The 16674-nt window shown below is 48.9% G+C and overlaps 1 long non-coding RNA gene across 1 annotated transcript in view; it reads left to right on the plus strand.

The window, feature by feature from the left end:
• The first annotated feature begins 964 nt into the window (after window positions 1-964).
• LOC127472619 (uncharacterized) overlaps window positions 965-16674 on the plus strand; it is a 57492-nt gene continuing 41782 nt past the window's right edge. Inside the window, exons 1-3 of the long non-coding RNA XR_007905084.1 lie at window positions 965-1298; window positions 2055-2749; window positions 15753-15815. This is a non-coding gene — a long non-coding RNA (uncharacterized LOC127472619). The remainder of the gene's footprint in view (window positions 1299-2054; window positions 2750-15752; window positions 15816-16674) is intronic.

Raw genomic sequence — 16674 nt, forward strand, 5'->3', positions numbered from 1 at the left:
GTTATGAACGGGGCATGAATTCCAGCCTACAAAAGAGAGAGCAAAGTGTAATTTAAGAGTAGAATCAGTTGCAAAGTGGAAGTGGTACCAAAATTAAAACCTTTCCTCCTCCTAGCCCAGTCTGGACTTCTCAACAACGCTATGCAAATGGAAGTGACTTCCTAGCAGACAAAGCCATTGTGTACCACAAATAACACATATTTCCAGGATAAGCTTTTCCTTCCACGTGTAGATTCCCTCTTGTCTCCTTGTATGTGTTTTTATATATAGTGTGTTGTATTTAAAAGCTCGAGACTTTATTTTCTGGCTCTTGGTGTACCTTATACAATTGTATTTGAAAGTGAAATATATTTTTATCATGTATTTGAAGTATATTGCTGATGAGTGTATCCAGAGTGCTGTAGTCTGAGTGTTAGATTGCCGTTTGGTTTCAAGAGGATGATGATAACCAGAATGGAAATGGTCTCTTAGGTGCATCCTCCCTGGCTGACACACTTTATCGACCGTAGCTTTATGTGGTGTCATACCCACATGTCTGGAGCATGAAATGTATGTAGTGTAATATAGCTACCATCATGTTAAAATTAACAGTATTGTCAGAGTCATTAACTCCTGTGCCCCTGCTTCACCAAGCTGTGTCCTGCACAGAATGAATGATCTTACTGCTGAGAGTTGTCTCTATTTGTAAGTTATTTTTGTAAAATAAAGATCTGCAAAAAAAAAAAAAGCTATGCCTGCCAGTGGTTTGACTTGCCATGCTCCTCCTCCTCAGGAAAAAAAAAAAAAAGGCAAAAAGAAGAAATCCCAAGGCCACCCTCTGTCCTTTGGTGCAGGAGCAGACAGGTCAGTCGGTGTTTTCCTGGTGTTTGTTGGCAGTGGCCAAAACCACTGATGGAGGAGTGCGAGACGGCACCGGTGTGTGGTGACTGGGGAGGGGGTGGGAGGAGCAGATCTGTGGAGGGCTGTGCTGTTGGAAAAGGTAAAACTGATGGATTTATAAGGTGAAAACCGTTGGGAGTGATGAAAAGCTGTGTTTTTCTAGCTTAGGAATAAACATGTGGAGGAAAACTAAGCAAGCGTGCAGATGGAGCAGATATTTGGACTAATCCAGGTTCAGTGCTCCGTGGGTTTTGCTTGTGATGGAATTGGGGGGTTAGTGGTCCTGACAGCACTAAATCCCTTTTAATCTCCTCTTCCATTTGTTATGGTTTGCATGGGCAGGATGCAGCCGCTGTGGGACCCGTGAAGTGGAGCTTTAGGCCAGCGAAGCACTCGAGTCGTGGCTGTCTCAGGACAAGGTATTTAATGTCAACTCGATGATGTCTCCTAGCCGTCGCTGGGGTGTGTGTTTTACAGCTCCAGCACAGCGCTAACTGTGCTTAAATTCCTGTTAAATCCAAGCATGCCCTCCTCTCTCTGTGATCCCAACTGCCAAAATATCTTGACTGTGTTTTTGTTTCTTTCTCTGTGTTCCGTTACTGCCTCCTTGAAGGTCAGGCTGTAAAAATAGATGTTTACCAGCGCTGCCAAATCTGCCATCCCCTCCTTGTACTGGTGTTGCTAAGAAAGCACTGGTCCATCTCCAGATGGGAAGAAATCCCAAAAGAGAGAGGATTTCTGATGGCAGAGAAGGGCAGCTGGTGTAGCTGTGACAACGGAATGCCAATGTAGCTTTCTGTGCTGATGCTTCTTTTAAGCAGTGGATGTTTTGAGCTTCCTGTGAGCCTTTCTTGAGGTACTGCTGAACTGCAAGGAAAGTGCTCCCTCATGCTGACAGATAAAATTGGTTAATGCTGAGAAATTAATTTCCTGCTTTAGCTGGGCATTGTTTCCCATGCCTCAGCATCGCTCTGTGTTCTCTCCAAAGGTGCTGGATACGGCTCTGGCACCCCCCCCCATCCACCTATGGGGTCTTGCTCAGTTTGGAGCAGCAGAACTATTTCAGATCAGGTTCCCTCTCAGACATTGTGTTGTTTTCACGTGGTGCTGTAGCTGGTTTGGATTGGCAGAAACTCATGGATATTTTTTTTCTCTCTGCGGTTTGGTATTCACAGCAGTGTCAGCCCTGGAGATACCCTGGGTGGTGCTGAGTGCTGGGGAGATCCTGCAGACCTGCTGCAGAGACCAGACTGATAAAGTCTCCAGGCCTCTTGGTGAGGTGGATCGTGATGGGACAGTGCCTTTTTGCAAAAGCAGGGTCAGACAGAGAGCAGGTAAAGGTCAGGACCTTGACCAACAGCTGTATCCTGCACACACAGGTCCTTTCCAGCTCCTCAGAAGGAAAGACCTGAGGCTGAGCACCCACCATGTTTCCTTGGCCCTTGAAAGGACAAGAGGAGCTGGAAGGCAGCACCCCCACACACCAGCAGCACTGGGCTGTGGAAGGGGGAACAAGGTCCTCTCCAGGGATCAGCACTGGTGGGTGGCCCCGAGGTGGCCATGGCCTGTGATAAGGGTGGTAATGGGCAGAGGGTGGGAGATGGGTGGAGTGCAGAACAGTGCAGGGGGACAGAAGGATGGAGTTTGTCGCTGTTGCATATTTCTTATTAGGACTTTGTTTTCGTGCAAAAAGTTCCCCAAAATCAAACTGTAGCAGAGGTATAATAGGAAAAAACATGTCTGTGTTCTAGGAAGCTTTCCTCATGGCTTCGTGTGATGCAATACCCCAGATGGTGTTTGTACTGAGACCAAAAAAGTGAATATGGACCCCTTGGAGTCTGATATGAGGGAATTTGTCAGCAGATAACAGGTGAGTGACAATGGGAGTTTGCAGATAGATGTACTTGGAGTGACTGATGTGATGGCAGCTGTCACCTTGTCCCAACTCTGGAAATTGGGGTGTTCAGGAAGAATTCAGGAGGAATTTCTTCATGGGAAGGGCAGTTGAGCATTGGAAGGGGCTGCCCAGGGAGGTGGTGGAGTCCCCATCCCTGGAGGTGTCCAAGGAACGACTGGACGTAGCACTTAATGCTCTGGGCTGGGTGACAAGGTGGGGATTGGGCACAGGTTGGACTTGGTGACCTTGGAGGTGCTTTCCAACCTCCATGATTCTGTGTTATGAAGGGTCCCTGCTTTTCCTGCTGTGGCTTTGTGGCTGCCTGTGCCCGGGGATCTCCTTTGTTCCTCTGGCAGCTACAGTTGTATGTGGGGGTTCAGGTCTTGCCTTTGCCAGGAGCTCAAATTCACTGTTAAGGCTTGGGTGGAAAATAAGTAAAACTCAAACATAAGCCACGTTGGAGCGAGTCCTCCTGCTTAACTCTTGGGCTTTCTGGCTGAAAGCGTCTCCACGAGCCTGAGACAGGCACTGAGCAAATAAAAATATATCTGCTCTGTGAGAAAGGGTTTATTTCTTTTCTTACATAGAAAGTGCAGACCTGCTTTATTGTTACTTAAACACAGATTTCCTTTTATGAGCCATAAACGACATTCAGGTGTAGTACAGTGACTTTAAATCAGCTCCTCTGGCAACCATCTAGGTAATGTACTGTAAGGAACACCCAACTGCCCTCTTTCTCCTTGTGCTAATTCATCGTTTCAGTGCTGCTGACTTTAGATACTTGCCTTTCATGAGTTCACTGAGCATAAAAGCCAGTTAAAGTTCCTAAGAAGCACGAAATAACTCAGCTGTGAGCAATATTGAAGCACGTGGGGGCGGTGGCGCTGCCAAAGCCAACTCTTTATTCTGTTTCAGAGAGTTTCTGGATGAGGAGAGTTGAGCTGGTACTTTAAAGGTGATGGGGTGTGGGCTGAGCAGGGCATGATGTGATGGGGGTGGGTTTTGGGAGGAAAGGATGTGTACAAGCCCAGGGTTTGCTTCAGCCTCCCTGCTCCGTTATGGTGTGTGGCTGAAGAGCATCCGAGCCAGAGTCTGCTCTGACTTACAGCCCGGATTTACAGTGGGATAATGCTGCTGATTTAAAAGGAGCTATCTGGATTTATAGGGCTTTTTATAAGTAGGATCAGGAATTTTAGCCATAATCCTGTGCAAATGTCTGGGTGTGAGTGGCGACGTGCACATCTGCATCACTAATGCAGTGTAATACCCACATCCAGCCCAAATGAAGGATGTAATAACAGCAGCACAACAGACAATAACAGTGAGTTTGCTTTCACAGAAGTACGTGCATTAAAGGGTTATAATGTGATTCAAACCAGGCTCACAAAGATCCTGGGGTGGATAATCCAGCCGTAACTCTAAAACATGTGGCTGACTTTGTAGCACCCACTGTCACCAGAAAAATCCATCTCCTTCCACTTTGGTAGTTGCTGTTTGAAAACAATTCATTTTTTTTCATGTAAGTCTCCATCTATTTGTTTTTCTGGCATCATGTGGAATACGTGCAAGGCCCTTGCTAAAGCTCTGTATCCTGGAACTGTGAAAACTTCATAGGGCCAAAGAGACACCAACATCCCAGTGATGTGAGTCCAGGGAGGCCACTCAGTCCTAAAATCTTGAGCAGGATGGCACTGGAGTGGGCATCACAGTAAGGCTTTTTTAGTTATTTACCTTACCAGGCAGGTCAATATCTTTACAGGGAAGCACTGGGAAACCAACCAGACTCTCAGCAGATGATGCTTCTTGACATCAGCTGGTTTGAAGCCAACTCTGATGATGGATGTTGCCTCTTGCCTTTAGGTTAACAGGGGAAAAATCCCAACCCCCTCTCATGTTTGCTCTCTGTACAGTGCTATTTCCAGACTAAAGAAAAAGAGTTAAATTACATTTTAACAGAACAATACCTACAACAGCAAAGGTCAGGAAACTTTTACATAAGGTCACCCTATCGATTGCAACAGTGAAAGGAGAGACATCAAATACTTTGCCATGAAAGGCTGAAAAGAAGTAAATTCAGCATGATATATTGAAACCCAAGTCTCTTTCATATGGGGCAGAGCCTCTGACATAGCAGGTTTACTGTTCAAGCTGAGATATGTTGCCTTGCCAACATATATTCTGAGTTACCCAAGCAGATTTAATGTTTTTGCAGTAGTGACTTTTCCCTTTTTTGGAGGGGACACTTTTCTTTTTCTTTAAAAAAAAAAAAATTGTTGCAGAAGATTTCAAACCTACCTAGGAAATGACCTTAATCAATTTAGTTCCACCGATGAGTATGAAAACTCAGATCTTTCTTTTTGCTTTCTCTAAACATTGTCTTGCTTGCATTGGGCAGGGTGACCGAGTCACAGCTTGAGAGAAAAGAGCATTTTGTTTGTTGTTTTGTTGTGGTTTTTTTTTTACCCATCCAAGTGGCAGCTCTGTTTTGTCCAAAAGGATTGACGTGACTGACAAGTGTTTTGAATTTCTAAGCTCTGAGGTCTCCAAATGCATGAAAAGCGAATGACACACACATAAAAATGTAAATCTTTGGAAAACAAGCACCAACTACAGACAAAAAAAATAACAATTCTGCAAAAGGGTGACAGACGCTGCATTCATTCTGGGTTTTTTTTCCCCCTCCCTTTTTCTTTTTAATAAGCCAGTGTTTCTGGGCCACCTACAGGCACATTTGCGTCTCCTGCAGCGGGGAATTGGGATGAACAATGAGCCCAAGTCATGGGCAGGGTGGGTCTCTCTGCAGCTCGGGGTCACAGCTCCCATCACCACCAGCTCTCCAAGATCTGTTCCCATCAGCTCCATGTCCGTCGGGTGGTGCCGTGGGTTTTAGTGCAGTGGGCACATGGCATCTGGAATGTCCTTGTTGTTCAGAGCTTGGGCTGTGGGAGTCCCAGGAGAGTGAAACCACTGAGCTGGGCTGTGTCTCACCTCCCAGCCCTGCTGAAGCTGGATAAAGGTGGGCTTTGAGATGGGAGAGCCCTGCTAGTCCCATCACTTTCCACAGGTTGGTGAGGGGTCCCAGACTGGATTAAGGCATCCTCTGGGATGTCCTCAAACAGGCTGCATTGGTTTAGGTCTGTGGGGTGTTGTTACCATAGATTCACATGTTGTGAATCATAGAATCTCCTGAGCTGGAAGGGACCCACAAGAATCATTGAGTCCAACTCCTGGCCCTGCCCAGGACACTCCAACAATCCCTCCCTGTCCCTGAGGGTGTTGTCCAAACGCTCCTGGAGCTCTGGCAGCCTTGGGGCCGTGCCCAATGCCCTGGGGGGCCTGTTCAGTGCCTCACCACCCTCTGGGGCAAAACTTTTTCCTGATATCCAACCTAACCCTCCCTTGACTCAGCTTCATGGTATTCCCTTGGGTCATATCCCTGGTCACCAGTGATCAGGTGTGAGAAGGAAGGAAAGGCTTCTCCCTTCCTCCAGGCATGCCATTGCAACCTTGTTGTCCCTTGCTGTCCTGGGTGACGACTGTTCAGCTCAGGATTACCCATGACAGCCCCATAAACTTCCTCTGGAGAGCATTTTAATAATTTTTGCTTCCTTTCACCAAGGGCTGGTTAAATACCTGAGACCATACCAGCTGAATGCAGGATGTGTTTTCATGGAGCAGCCCATGAGCCCCCCTGTCTCCTGGCTCTCTTTTTCCTCATGGCCTCACTCTAAAACCAAAGCAGGATGAAAGACACAGGAATCCTGTGCCGTGTGGGAGATGCTGAGCCCTTGACTATGTCAGAGCTCTTGTCTCTAACCCAGCCAACTCCTTCCAGGGCCCGGCTTCACTTTCAAGGCTGTGCCGTTGCTTTGGTGGGTGGTGGTTTTACAAAGAGGATGGTGATGGGGAGAGGGCTTTTCTTCTCATTTCCCGTCCCATCTGGGTGGTGAATGCGGGGTTTTTGGTCGAGGGGTTTGGAGGAGCGAGGGGGGCAGTCAGTCGGAAACGCCGACCGGCGCCACTTCCTCTTGGTTCAGCTCCACCAGTTCCCCATAGCTGCTTCCATGGGAAGCTGCCTGGATGAGGAGAATCCATACCTTCCCTCTGCAGTCGATCAATGAAATGCTGGAGTGTTTTGGATTCCTCTTTCCAGGAGAGAATAGTCCTCATTGTACGCCTGGAGAATAAAATAGCAAAGGGAGGGAGGGAGGGAGGCTCTTTCCTGTGCACGCTCTGACTCTCCTGGCTGAGAGGCAGCTTTGCTCACTCACATTTGAGTTTGGCAGTACTTGGGACTTTCTAAACCTTGCCTGAGTTGTGTCTGTCTGCAGAGTGCATGCCAGGTATGCTTTGCTCAATCCGATTATGGGATGAGGGTGTTGGAGGCTAGGAGATCCCTGGGAAAGGATGAGAAGTGGGTGTTTAGTGAAAGAAGCATCAGCAGCCCTGATAGTTTGCTATCATGAGCTGTTCTCTGGGCACCGTCTCAGCCCCATCACTCCTTTGCAACTGGTGATCTCTTGGTCCTGCTTCTGCAAAAGATACTTCAAGATGAAAGCCTGGATTTCAGGTTGAAAACTCTCAGACAGGTGAATATCCTGAGTGTCTGAGAGGGATGACTACTTGGCTCAGCCCCTGAATGTCTGAATGCAAACTTGAAGCACATCAAACTTTCTCCAGGCAGTGGGGGTTTCACACTTAGAAAAGCTTTCTGAGGTTTCCAGCGTTTGCTGCTTCTAGTCACGCTGGAATTCAAAAGTGCAAAGGCCCTTGGAAATGATTAATAAAGAACAAAAACCAGACTGTGAGACAGGTTCAGCTCCACAATGACCCTGAAATCATAGGCTTGCAGTAGTCTCATGCTTTGTTTAGGTAGATTTGCTCTTGTAGAGCTGGAAATTTTTCAAGCTGTATTCAAGCCCAGGTGCTGCTTGTATAAGGGTTGAGAATGTCTCCAGGTGTAAAATTCCCAGTGTCTGTTGGCATCAGTGTGTTATATTCATTTATGTGTCTGGAAAGTCTGGTCCAGGCAGTTTGGTGGAATTAAATGGGATTTGCTTGCACGGTGGGTAAGTGCTTCTGTACACGTAGCCTTCTCCCCACGGTTTGCCATAGATCTTGTTGACAACCTCTTTACCTCATGGTGGTGACAAGGTCCCAGACACCTCTCAGCCTGGATTTCTTCATACGAGGTTTCTTGACTCCCCTCTGCTCTGTGGGACCAGCAGTTCGTTGCCTGTGGTGTGTTGGACCTGGGAGGTGTCTGTGGAAGGGGAGGCTGCTTCCCATTTGCTCCAAGGAAAATCTCCACAGGCAAAGGCCCTTTTGGAGATGGTATTGGCCCAAAGAGGGATTGTTGTCACACACACTGTGAAAGGAAGCAAATGCTTAGGATGAGGAGTCAGGTTTAGCAGGTCCTTCTCTTTGGTGATGCATCTTGGGATCTGCTTCCATATGGTGAGTGTTATTCCAGCTCAGCCGTGGCTCCTGGGAATAATGGGACATCCCATGCATCAGCAACTCATTGTCCCCATCCTGCCCACTCCTGTGCCCGTGGCTGATACCCAGGGAAAGAAATTTTGGCCTGGCTGGAGCTGGTGGGGTGTCACTAATTCTGACTTGTAAGGTCAGACTGTGGGGCCTTCAAGGGGTCCATGAGCTCTCTCGAGGCTTGTCATGTCTTTATGCTGTTTGTACTATATATATGTATATGCTGTATTTATGTATATTTATGTTAATATTAAGCTGGGGGTGTATAATGTGGTAACGCACAGCACCAGAAATATTATCTGGGATCTCACAAATCCCTTCTTTCCTGGGGTAAGTGGCCAACCCTTCCCACTCTCCAAGGCATTTGATTACACCCACTGTGCTTAGGAGCTAAAGTGTCTGAGCTTGCAGGGTGATGGAAAAGGGAACTCCAAATGAACTGCAAGTGGCCAGGTTTGTGTTACACACGTAGGACCTTCCTGCAGGGAGTCTTCCGAAGCTGATTTAACCACCTTCCCCCTTCCATTGACAGCTAAAGTTGTGCATTAGAGGAAGACACTAGGACAGAATGATTACAAACAAGACTCTGAGGTAACCCATCATCCCATGCCTTGTAGGAGAAGGATGGAGACAACTGATGTGGGAAGAGCAAAGCTGTTGACTGTTTCCAGGACCTGTGATTCACAGGTAAAGAGGGTTTTTTTCCCCCTTTGCTGCACTAAGATGTAAGTTAAGATGCCATCTTAATCAGAAACGCATCCAGTTCTGATTTTGAGTCAGCTGAGGTGTTGTTGGGGCTTTTTCGTAGTGTGCAGCCTCTCTGTTTGCTCTTGTTGTTCATTTGCAAGGGCTGAACATGAGAACTTGGATTTGGGAGAGCTGAGAAGCCTATGTTGAACTGAAAGGCTGTTTTTAGCAGCATCATCTGCTTGATGACCAGCACTGTATTCATCAGGATAGATAAAACTCACCCAAGGTGTTTTGCTTGACTGTACTCTTCCTCTGCCTCCTGGGGTCTTCTTGACCTCCTCCTGCAAACCTGGAGCTGGGAAACTTGTGTTTCCACCAGTTCCAGGAGCCTTATCTCTGCCTTGCAGCCGGGAGCAGGACCCTGTCCTATCTGTGGTGCTGCAGACACGGCTCCACACGAGCTGGCACCTGAAATCCCAACAGGCAGCACCAAGTTCTCTGCTCATCTTTGCCATGTCCCTTCCTGTCGAGGATCATTTCTCTGGGCCCCTGGATGAACGTGACGAGGGATGACACTTTGTAAAAGCCATTTTGTCGCTGATAAGTGTTCCAGGGCAGCTCCCTGCCTTATTCTCTGGTGGTCCTGCTGCCTGCAGCATTCCCACAACCTCGTCGAGGTTTGTCGGAAGCAATATCTCTCGTTAGATTATCCAATAGATTTGGGAAAAAACAGGCAAGCCACTCTTCAGGCTAAAAGCATATCTGTTTTTCCCCAGTTGTGTCAGTGCTGGTTTTTCCAGCTGATAAAAGCCATGTGCTGTGCTCCCTGTGCTATCAAACGCTGTGAGACGTTGCAGGAGTTCTGGGCCCGCTGTTGGCAGCAAACCTTGTTCTGGTGGAGCCCAGTTCCTACTCCCCTCTGTCTGAAAGCCCCTTGGGAGGTGATCCCTGCTCAGGTGGGAGCTTCCCAGCTGCTTACAAAGATGTGAAGGTCTCTTCTCTTGTCTGTCATCCCTGAAAACACATTCTCCAGGCAGCTCCTGAGAGCCAGAGTTGCCCACGGCCCCCTTACAATCCATGTTTGACAGACTGAACCAGCTGGTTAAGAAACTCCTCCAAGATAACACCAGGGCTATTTGTTTTATAGTCCAATCCAGTGACATTTTATTAGCTCACCAGCAGTAGCCAGTTGTTTTTTTGCAAGTCTAATACAGGTTACTAATATATCATGTGATAAAATTATGGGTTTTTCTCTAGTGCCAGACACTTGGAAGCATCTGGTTAGATAGAGAAGTACCTGGCATGGATAAATCATTGATTAAAAAGCTTGTAATTTTTTTTTAACTACTTTTATTTTATGTTTCCTCGTGTGTGCTCCCACCTCCTGAGGCATCTCCCCAGCTGGCTGGGGAGGAGTGACTGTCACTGAAAGCCCAATCCAGAGGATGCTCTGCTGGAAAGACAAGAAAGTGGTGGGAATGCTCTGAAGTCAGTTTTATACCTCGTTTACAGGGGTCTGCCTTTAAAAGCAAAAAATAGGTTTCCTTTACTTACTTGGCAGAGGAAACATTTTGCACAGGGCTCTTGTCAGAGCATCTGTTCCCCTCATTTACAAAGCAGCTGTTTAAGCTGTGCTTTGTAAGTGTGTAGTGTGGCATATTACTCATCTAGTAATTCCCTGCTCCATCTAAGAATAGGATGGGATGTCCTCTCAGTTCCACATACCTTTGCCTGTGGGGATTGGAGTTTTCCAGCTGAGCTGTCTGCCTTGGACCAAGTTCTTCTGGAGAAGTACCAGCTCAGAGTGGGACAGTCAGTTCTGAGAATAAAACTGTGGAAAACCAAATCATTTTTCCACCTTGAAGCAAGCCTGGCTCTTGTGGAAAAGGCAAGGGGAAAAGAAGGGAAACTGTCAGAGCTTTTCAGTTAATTCCCTGAATATGCCTCTACATGGACCATGTTTTACCTTTCCAGTGTCTTCCTCTGAGCTGTCCTTGCCTTTTTGCAAGCCTGAGGGCTTTGGCCACAAAGAGATCAGTGGCCTGTCATTGGGGGAACCTTATCTCCATTTGGTGGCTTCCAGGAGGAAGTGCTGAACTGGCTGGAAGCGTGATGAGTTTGTAGTTCATGCTTTTATCATGTTTAAGGCCATTTTTTTTTCTTTTTAGAGACAGACCATATCCCAGAATGGAGGAAGTTATAGGGTTTCTAGAATATGTTAAGATCTGTATGAACTAATCCCACTGGGGTATGCCTGGGGCTCACCTAAAATCATCATGGAGTGCTGTGTCTGGTTCTGTGCACTCATGGAAGAGACACCAATGGACTGGAGCGTGTGCAGGGAAGGGAACGGAGCTGGGAAGGGGCTGGAGCAGCAGGAGCAGCTGAGGGAGCTGGGGGGGCTCAGCCTGGAGAAAAGGAGGCTCAGGGGGGACCTTCTGGCTCTGCAAGTCCCTGACAGGAGGGGGGAGCTGGGGTGGTCGGGCTCTGCTCCCAGGGAACAAGGGACAGGAGGAGAGGGAACGGCCTCAAGTTGTGCCAGGGAGGTTCATGTTGGACGTCAGGAGGAACTGTTGTGTTTTCCAGCCTCTGGGAGCAGCAGTGGGGGGATGGAAACAGCCTGGGTGCAGGGAGCTGGCATTTTACCCTCCAGGGTAGCCCTGCAAGTGAAGATATTCGAAGTTAAATGCAAAAAATAATCATGTTTACAGTGAACTGGAGCCCCAGCACTTGTCTGTTGGCTGATGGGCAATTAAACTCTCCCAACAGGTTTTCTGCCCAGACATGATAAGACAGGAGGGTGTGAGTGAGGTATTATGGACAGTTTCTGGATGCATCTTGTCCTCGGGGTTTACTCTGGGGGCTGATGCAAGGGGACATCTCCCGTGGAACACCCTTTATGTTCATTTCACAACCGATTTGCTTCGAACAAATGCAGACATGTGTGATCTGCATGAGAAAAGCTCGCGGGGGGGGGGGGGGGGGGGGACAGGCTCGGGGGTGGGCAGAGGGTGGCTGGGTGGGCTCGGGAAGGCCACCTTGGTGGCAGCCCAGCCTCCAGGGAGAGCAGCAGAGGCAGCTGACTGACTCCCAGAGCAGATTTGGTACCTGAGGGTGGAAAACTCGCTGGATGAGCAGGTCAGCAAAATCTGTCTGAGCTGTTTTCCGCAGGGCTTGGTCTCAGAATTTATGTACCTCGGAGCAAAGAACGGCCAAAGCTTGTGGAGGGCATCGTTATCACTAATCATGCAAAGCAAAACTGAGCTTCTGCAGTGCTGCCCTTCCAGGGACAAGGGCAGGGGTGGTGTTTTGGCGATGCAGAGGATGCCAGGGCTGGGAGAAAATTCCTGAGGCTTGTTGGCATAGGTGTAAGAAGGCAAAGAAAATTCCTGGGGCTTACAGAGGCACTGTAGGGAGAGATGTTTTTGACTGCTGCCTTTCAGAGGAGACAGAGAGAGGGCAGGGGCTCTGGCCGCTCTCCCCAGTTCTGCTGTTCTATCCCTTCTCATCCCAGACTGGGAGAGGTTGGTACCCCGGCTGCCATTGCCTCTGGCAACCTGTTGCCCTTGGCAACTCCCCTGCCCGGGGGCTTGTGCCCTTCTAACCAGCCTTTGGTCACAGCAGTGTAAAAGGGAGGGGTTCTGCTGGGGTTACTTCTATTTGAACTGACATTTCCCAGTTCCCTCCTCTCTTAATTAGTCCATTCCCTGCTTCTCTTCAATCCTGCTGGAAATCTTTCTGTGCAAGGGCATTACACAGCAGAGTATTTAGCCCAAGTAGATTAGGGAAAGGCAGGAAAAGCTTCTGATTGTGCTGTATCTGTAGCATAGGTGTTAAAGATGTATTTGTGAGCCAGTCAGAGAAGAATGCTGAGGAAATCCTGTTTGGGTTAATCTTGTTTAATTTTATAATAAAAAACAGATGGCTGGCCATCTGGAGCTTCTTGCAATCAAATATCTCACAATTAACAGTAATTTACTTGCCCTGAGACTTCCATGATCTTCATGTGCTTTTTTTTTCCCCCCTTCAACCTGTCTGTGTGGTCCCTTCCCAGGGTAGTGCTGAGTGTAAGCTGCCTGGGGAAAGGCATGATGGAGGGGCTCCCTGGAGGCATCTGCTTTCCTCCTGGATTTTCCACTTACACCCCCAAAACTGCAGCTTAGGCAACCGTACCTTGTGCTTTTCTGACCCTGTAGGAGCCACTCAGAGTAAGCAAAGTGAAGGACTGTACATACCTACAGATGGGTCATGGCAAGATATGTAAGGCAGCACTTAAGGGGAACATACAAATTAGATCTACTCTTTTTACCAGGCTGTGGGAATTCTTCAGAGCTCAAAATGATTCTAATCTGAAGTGGGTTTGCTCCAGCAGTTTAAGTTATTGGATGTAATTAAATGAGATGCAGGTGATCTCAGCACTAGGACAGCTTTCTGAGGGAATTATCAGCAAAATGGGATGGAGAGTGAAACCCATGGGGCACCTTTTTCTGTGCATTCTTATCTCCAGGAGGTTGAGAGACCCTCAGGATTCATTATTTCCAGAGGTGACACTGGCAATGGAGACTGGCCTCTTCAATAACTTCAGGTCTCTTTTGATTATGTCCTTCCCAACCAGCCATGTATTTGAATAGCATCAATAGTGAATGTGAATAAATGAATTCCAGATGAGGGATCTGCATGCCGGTAGGTAAGAGCTCTCCCAGGCATTCCTGGGTGATTGCTGGCTGTTTACTATCCTAATATTTTTTTGCTAGCAGATTAAGAAAAATAACTGAGCTCTTCCCCTCCTCCTCCTCCACAAAATCGCTGGCTTTGCATGCACTCAGGGAATCAGGTCATGGAGCTAAAGGATATATTCAGATACCAGGGGATGTTGGACTGCAGCTATGCTCCATCCTCCAAGTTATTTAAATGGAGAGGAGCCTTCTGAAGGGCAAGAGCTCATTTTAACAGGGTTCCCAAAGGGATGTCAGGGTATTGGTGGGATTGATGGAGCGAGCAGGGGTAGGGTTTCACGCTGCCCCAGCCACCAAATGATCAGATCTCAGAGGTGCAGCTCAAGAGTGGATCCAACATCCATCCTGAGCAGCTCACCAGCCAGCAAGTTGGAAAAAAGGGCAGTTGGAAAAACAGAGTAATTAGTGGAATGGCAGGAATATGCAGGTCAGTAAAATGATTGTTATTATTAGTGGTTATTATTACAGCAGTGGGAAGGTACTGCATATGCTGATCTGGGACCTGCGTACGTAGAATTGTTCATGAACATTTCTAGGCAAGTGCTGCTCACCTCTCAGAACACATTCTGGAACCTCTGCACCCTGTTTCCTCCCTTTTCTTTTTCCTCTTTTCCTGGTGGGAGCAGGGCAGACTCTTTTGCCCTTTGATGCTGGTTTTCCCCTGCCTGATGCAGCCTTTGTCTGCAGTGACTTTTTCAGAGAAGGATAAGAATTGATGGGGCTTGGAGCAACCTGGTCTGATGGAAGGTGTTCCTGCCCATGGCAGGGGAGTGGAACAAGAAGGTCTTTCAGGCCCCTTCCTCCCCAAGCCATTCCATGATTCTGTGATCCAGTGATTAGGACCTGTCTGTCAGGTGACCCCATGGGAATCTTTTCTGTGCTACTGGGCACGTCACTGAGGATGTGATTACAAGCTTTGCTCCAAACTCTGCCTCAATTCAGGTTTTCCCACCCACCCACCCAGTTATATGGAGTGGATGGAGGCCCTGGGGCTGAGTGGGATTGCTCCCACATGAACGTTTCCATCCTTGTTCCTGCCACTGGCATGGCACAGGCACCCCCCCATGGGTGATGCTTGGCGTGTTTGCTGCCCAAGGGGTGTGTGGACCATGAGACTCCCTCCATCCTACTCTTTCCCGTGCCCCTTGGACACTTGGAGTGGTTCACCCTGCAGGACTCATTGCTCCATTGCTGCCACCTACCAGGCTGTAGGAAGCCTGGATGCCCAGCACAGCTGTGACACTGCTCTGAAGGGTCCGTGCCATCCCTGCCGGGCAGAGGAAAACCAAGAGGCACTGGGGACAAATAGATGCTGATGAATCAGCCATGCCAAGAAGTGAACCTTGTTCTTGAGGAGAGCTGGATCTTGCCAGCACAATAGCTGGATTACAAAGCCATTTCCTCCAATTACCTTCTCTGTCAAATCTCTGTGTTGTCTGGCACTAGGAAAGCTTGGATTCAAATTCATTGTGAATTGGGGCGACGACACCAGAGATTTCTAAATTAATATCCTGCCAAGAGGAATTGAGCTTGTTTTTTCCAGTCATGTCAGTTCTGATTCCTTTGCTTGTCAGAGAAAACTTGGGCATGCCATCTGGTTTCAAGGGCACGGAGTAAGGAATCATAGGTTGCTCAGCCCAGCATGTTGAGTTTGCTGTGCAACAGCTGCAGGGAGCTTCGAGGGGGGAAAGAAAAATTAAGTAAAAGGGCTTTGTGGGCCCTTCTTGGCACCTGGCAAAGGGCAGAGGGGGAGACCAGAGGCACGGGAAAAAGAGGGCATGACCTCTTCCTTGGAACAGTGGGAATGTGCACAGCAGAGTGGACTTGAATGAATTACTGCCCTCTTCACGTCTTCCCAGTAGACAGTCACGAGCCATTCTGGATGCATTAACCATGGACTGCTTGCTCCACAGGCTGCATTAAATACATTCAACTGAGTGCCAAAGAACTCCTCGGCACCACAAAACCCGTGGACCTTAAAATTTCCAGGAAAGGAGCAGCAACTGTGCCACTGAGCTGGGGCCTAGTGTCTGTCTTACCCTAAACTCATGGTTTTACAGGTCAGTATGGCCCTGGGATGGAGGCCTCCACAGCTGAGGATGGGAATGCTGTGAGCCTGGAAGGTAAGCTGTGGAGGGGCAGGGGCAATTGGGAGGGGCTGCATGTCCTTGTCCTGTTGCAGACAGGCTGGGACAGCCTTCAGAAAAAGAGGCGTGCAGGTGGTAGGGAAGGGTTGTGCAGTGGCAGGGAACAGCTTGGTGCCTGGCGCATCTCCTTCTGTAAGGAGCAGATTTGGAGAGATGTTTTGTGTCCCTCCTTTCAGCTGTCAGTGGGCAGAGGAGCCTCCTGGGGTGCCCCAGAGCTGAGCCCCCACAGCCGGTGCCGCTGGGGCTGCACAGCTCCTTTGTCAGGGCACCAGACGTGTTCACTGGGCCCCCAGCCAGCGGGTCACCTCTCTGCAGAGGCCCCGTCAGCCCTGGGTGCCAGCATTCCCACCCAGCCCTTGGGAAGGAGCCACCTGCTTCCCCTGGGCATCCCTGCCACCAGCTGCAGCTGCCAGCCTGGGGACCGGGGCCGCGTCCCTCCCCTCCCGGCCCCTTCCAGCTGCAGGAACAGGGCTTGGGGCATGCAGTGCTGTCGGTGCCAACTGCCAGCTGGGAAGGGGGAGGCTGCTGCTGTGCCAGCAGCGAATTTGGAGATGCTTCCAGACTTCCCCCCTCCGTGAGCTGTTTGTACAAACCGTCTGCCTGAGCCGGGGTTTGTGGGGAGCGCACGGAAGGAGGAGCTGGGAAGGCACAGCAATGGGTGTATCCCTCTTCCCTTCATATTATCCCCACATCCTGCCTGTGGCTGCCTGCGCTGCTCGCAGCAGGATGGAGAGATGGGCTCTCCGGATGTGCCGGCAGCTGCAGAGGTGTTGGTGGTCAGTGCTGGGGGCTGTGTGAACACCCCATTTATCACCCCCACACACCAGCAGCCGCT

The sequence above is a fragment of the Manacus candei genome, unplaced genomic scaffold (genome assembly GCF_025592945.1).
Source record: "Manacus candei isolate 608988 ecotype Guabito, Panama unplaced genomic scaffold, ASM2559294v1 h1tg000029l, whole genome shotgun sequence".
Taxonomy (NCBI): domain Eukaryota; kingdom Metazoa; phylum Chordata; class Aves; order Passeriformes; family Pipridae; genus Manacus; species Manacus candei.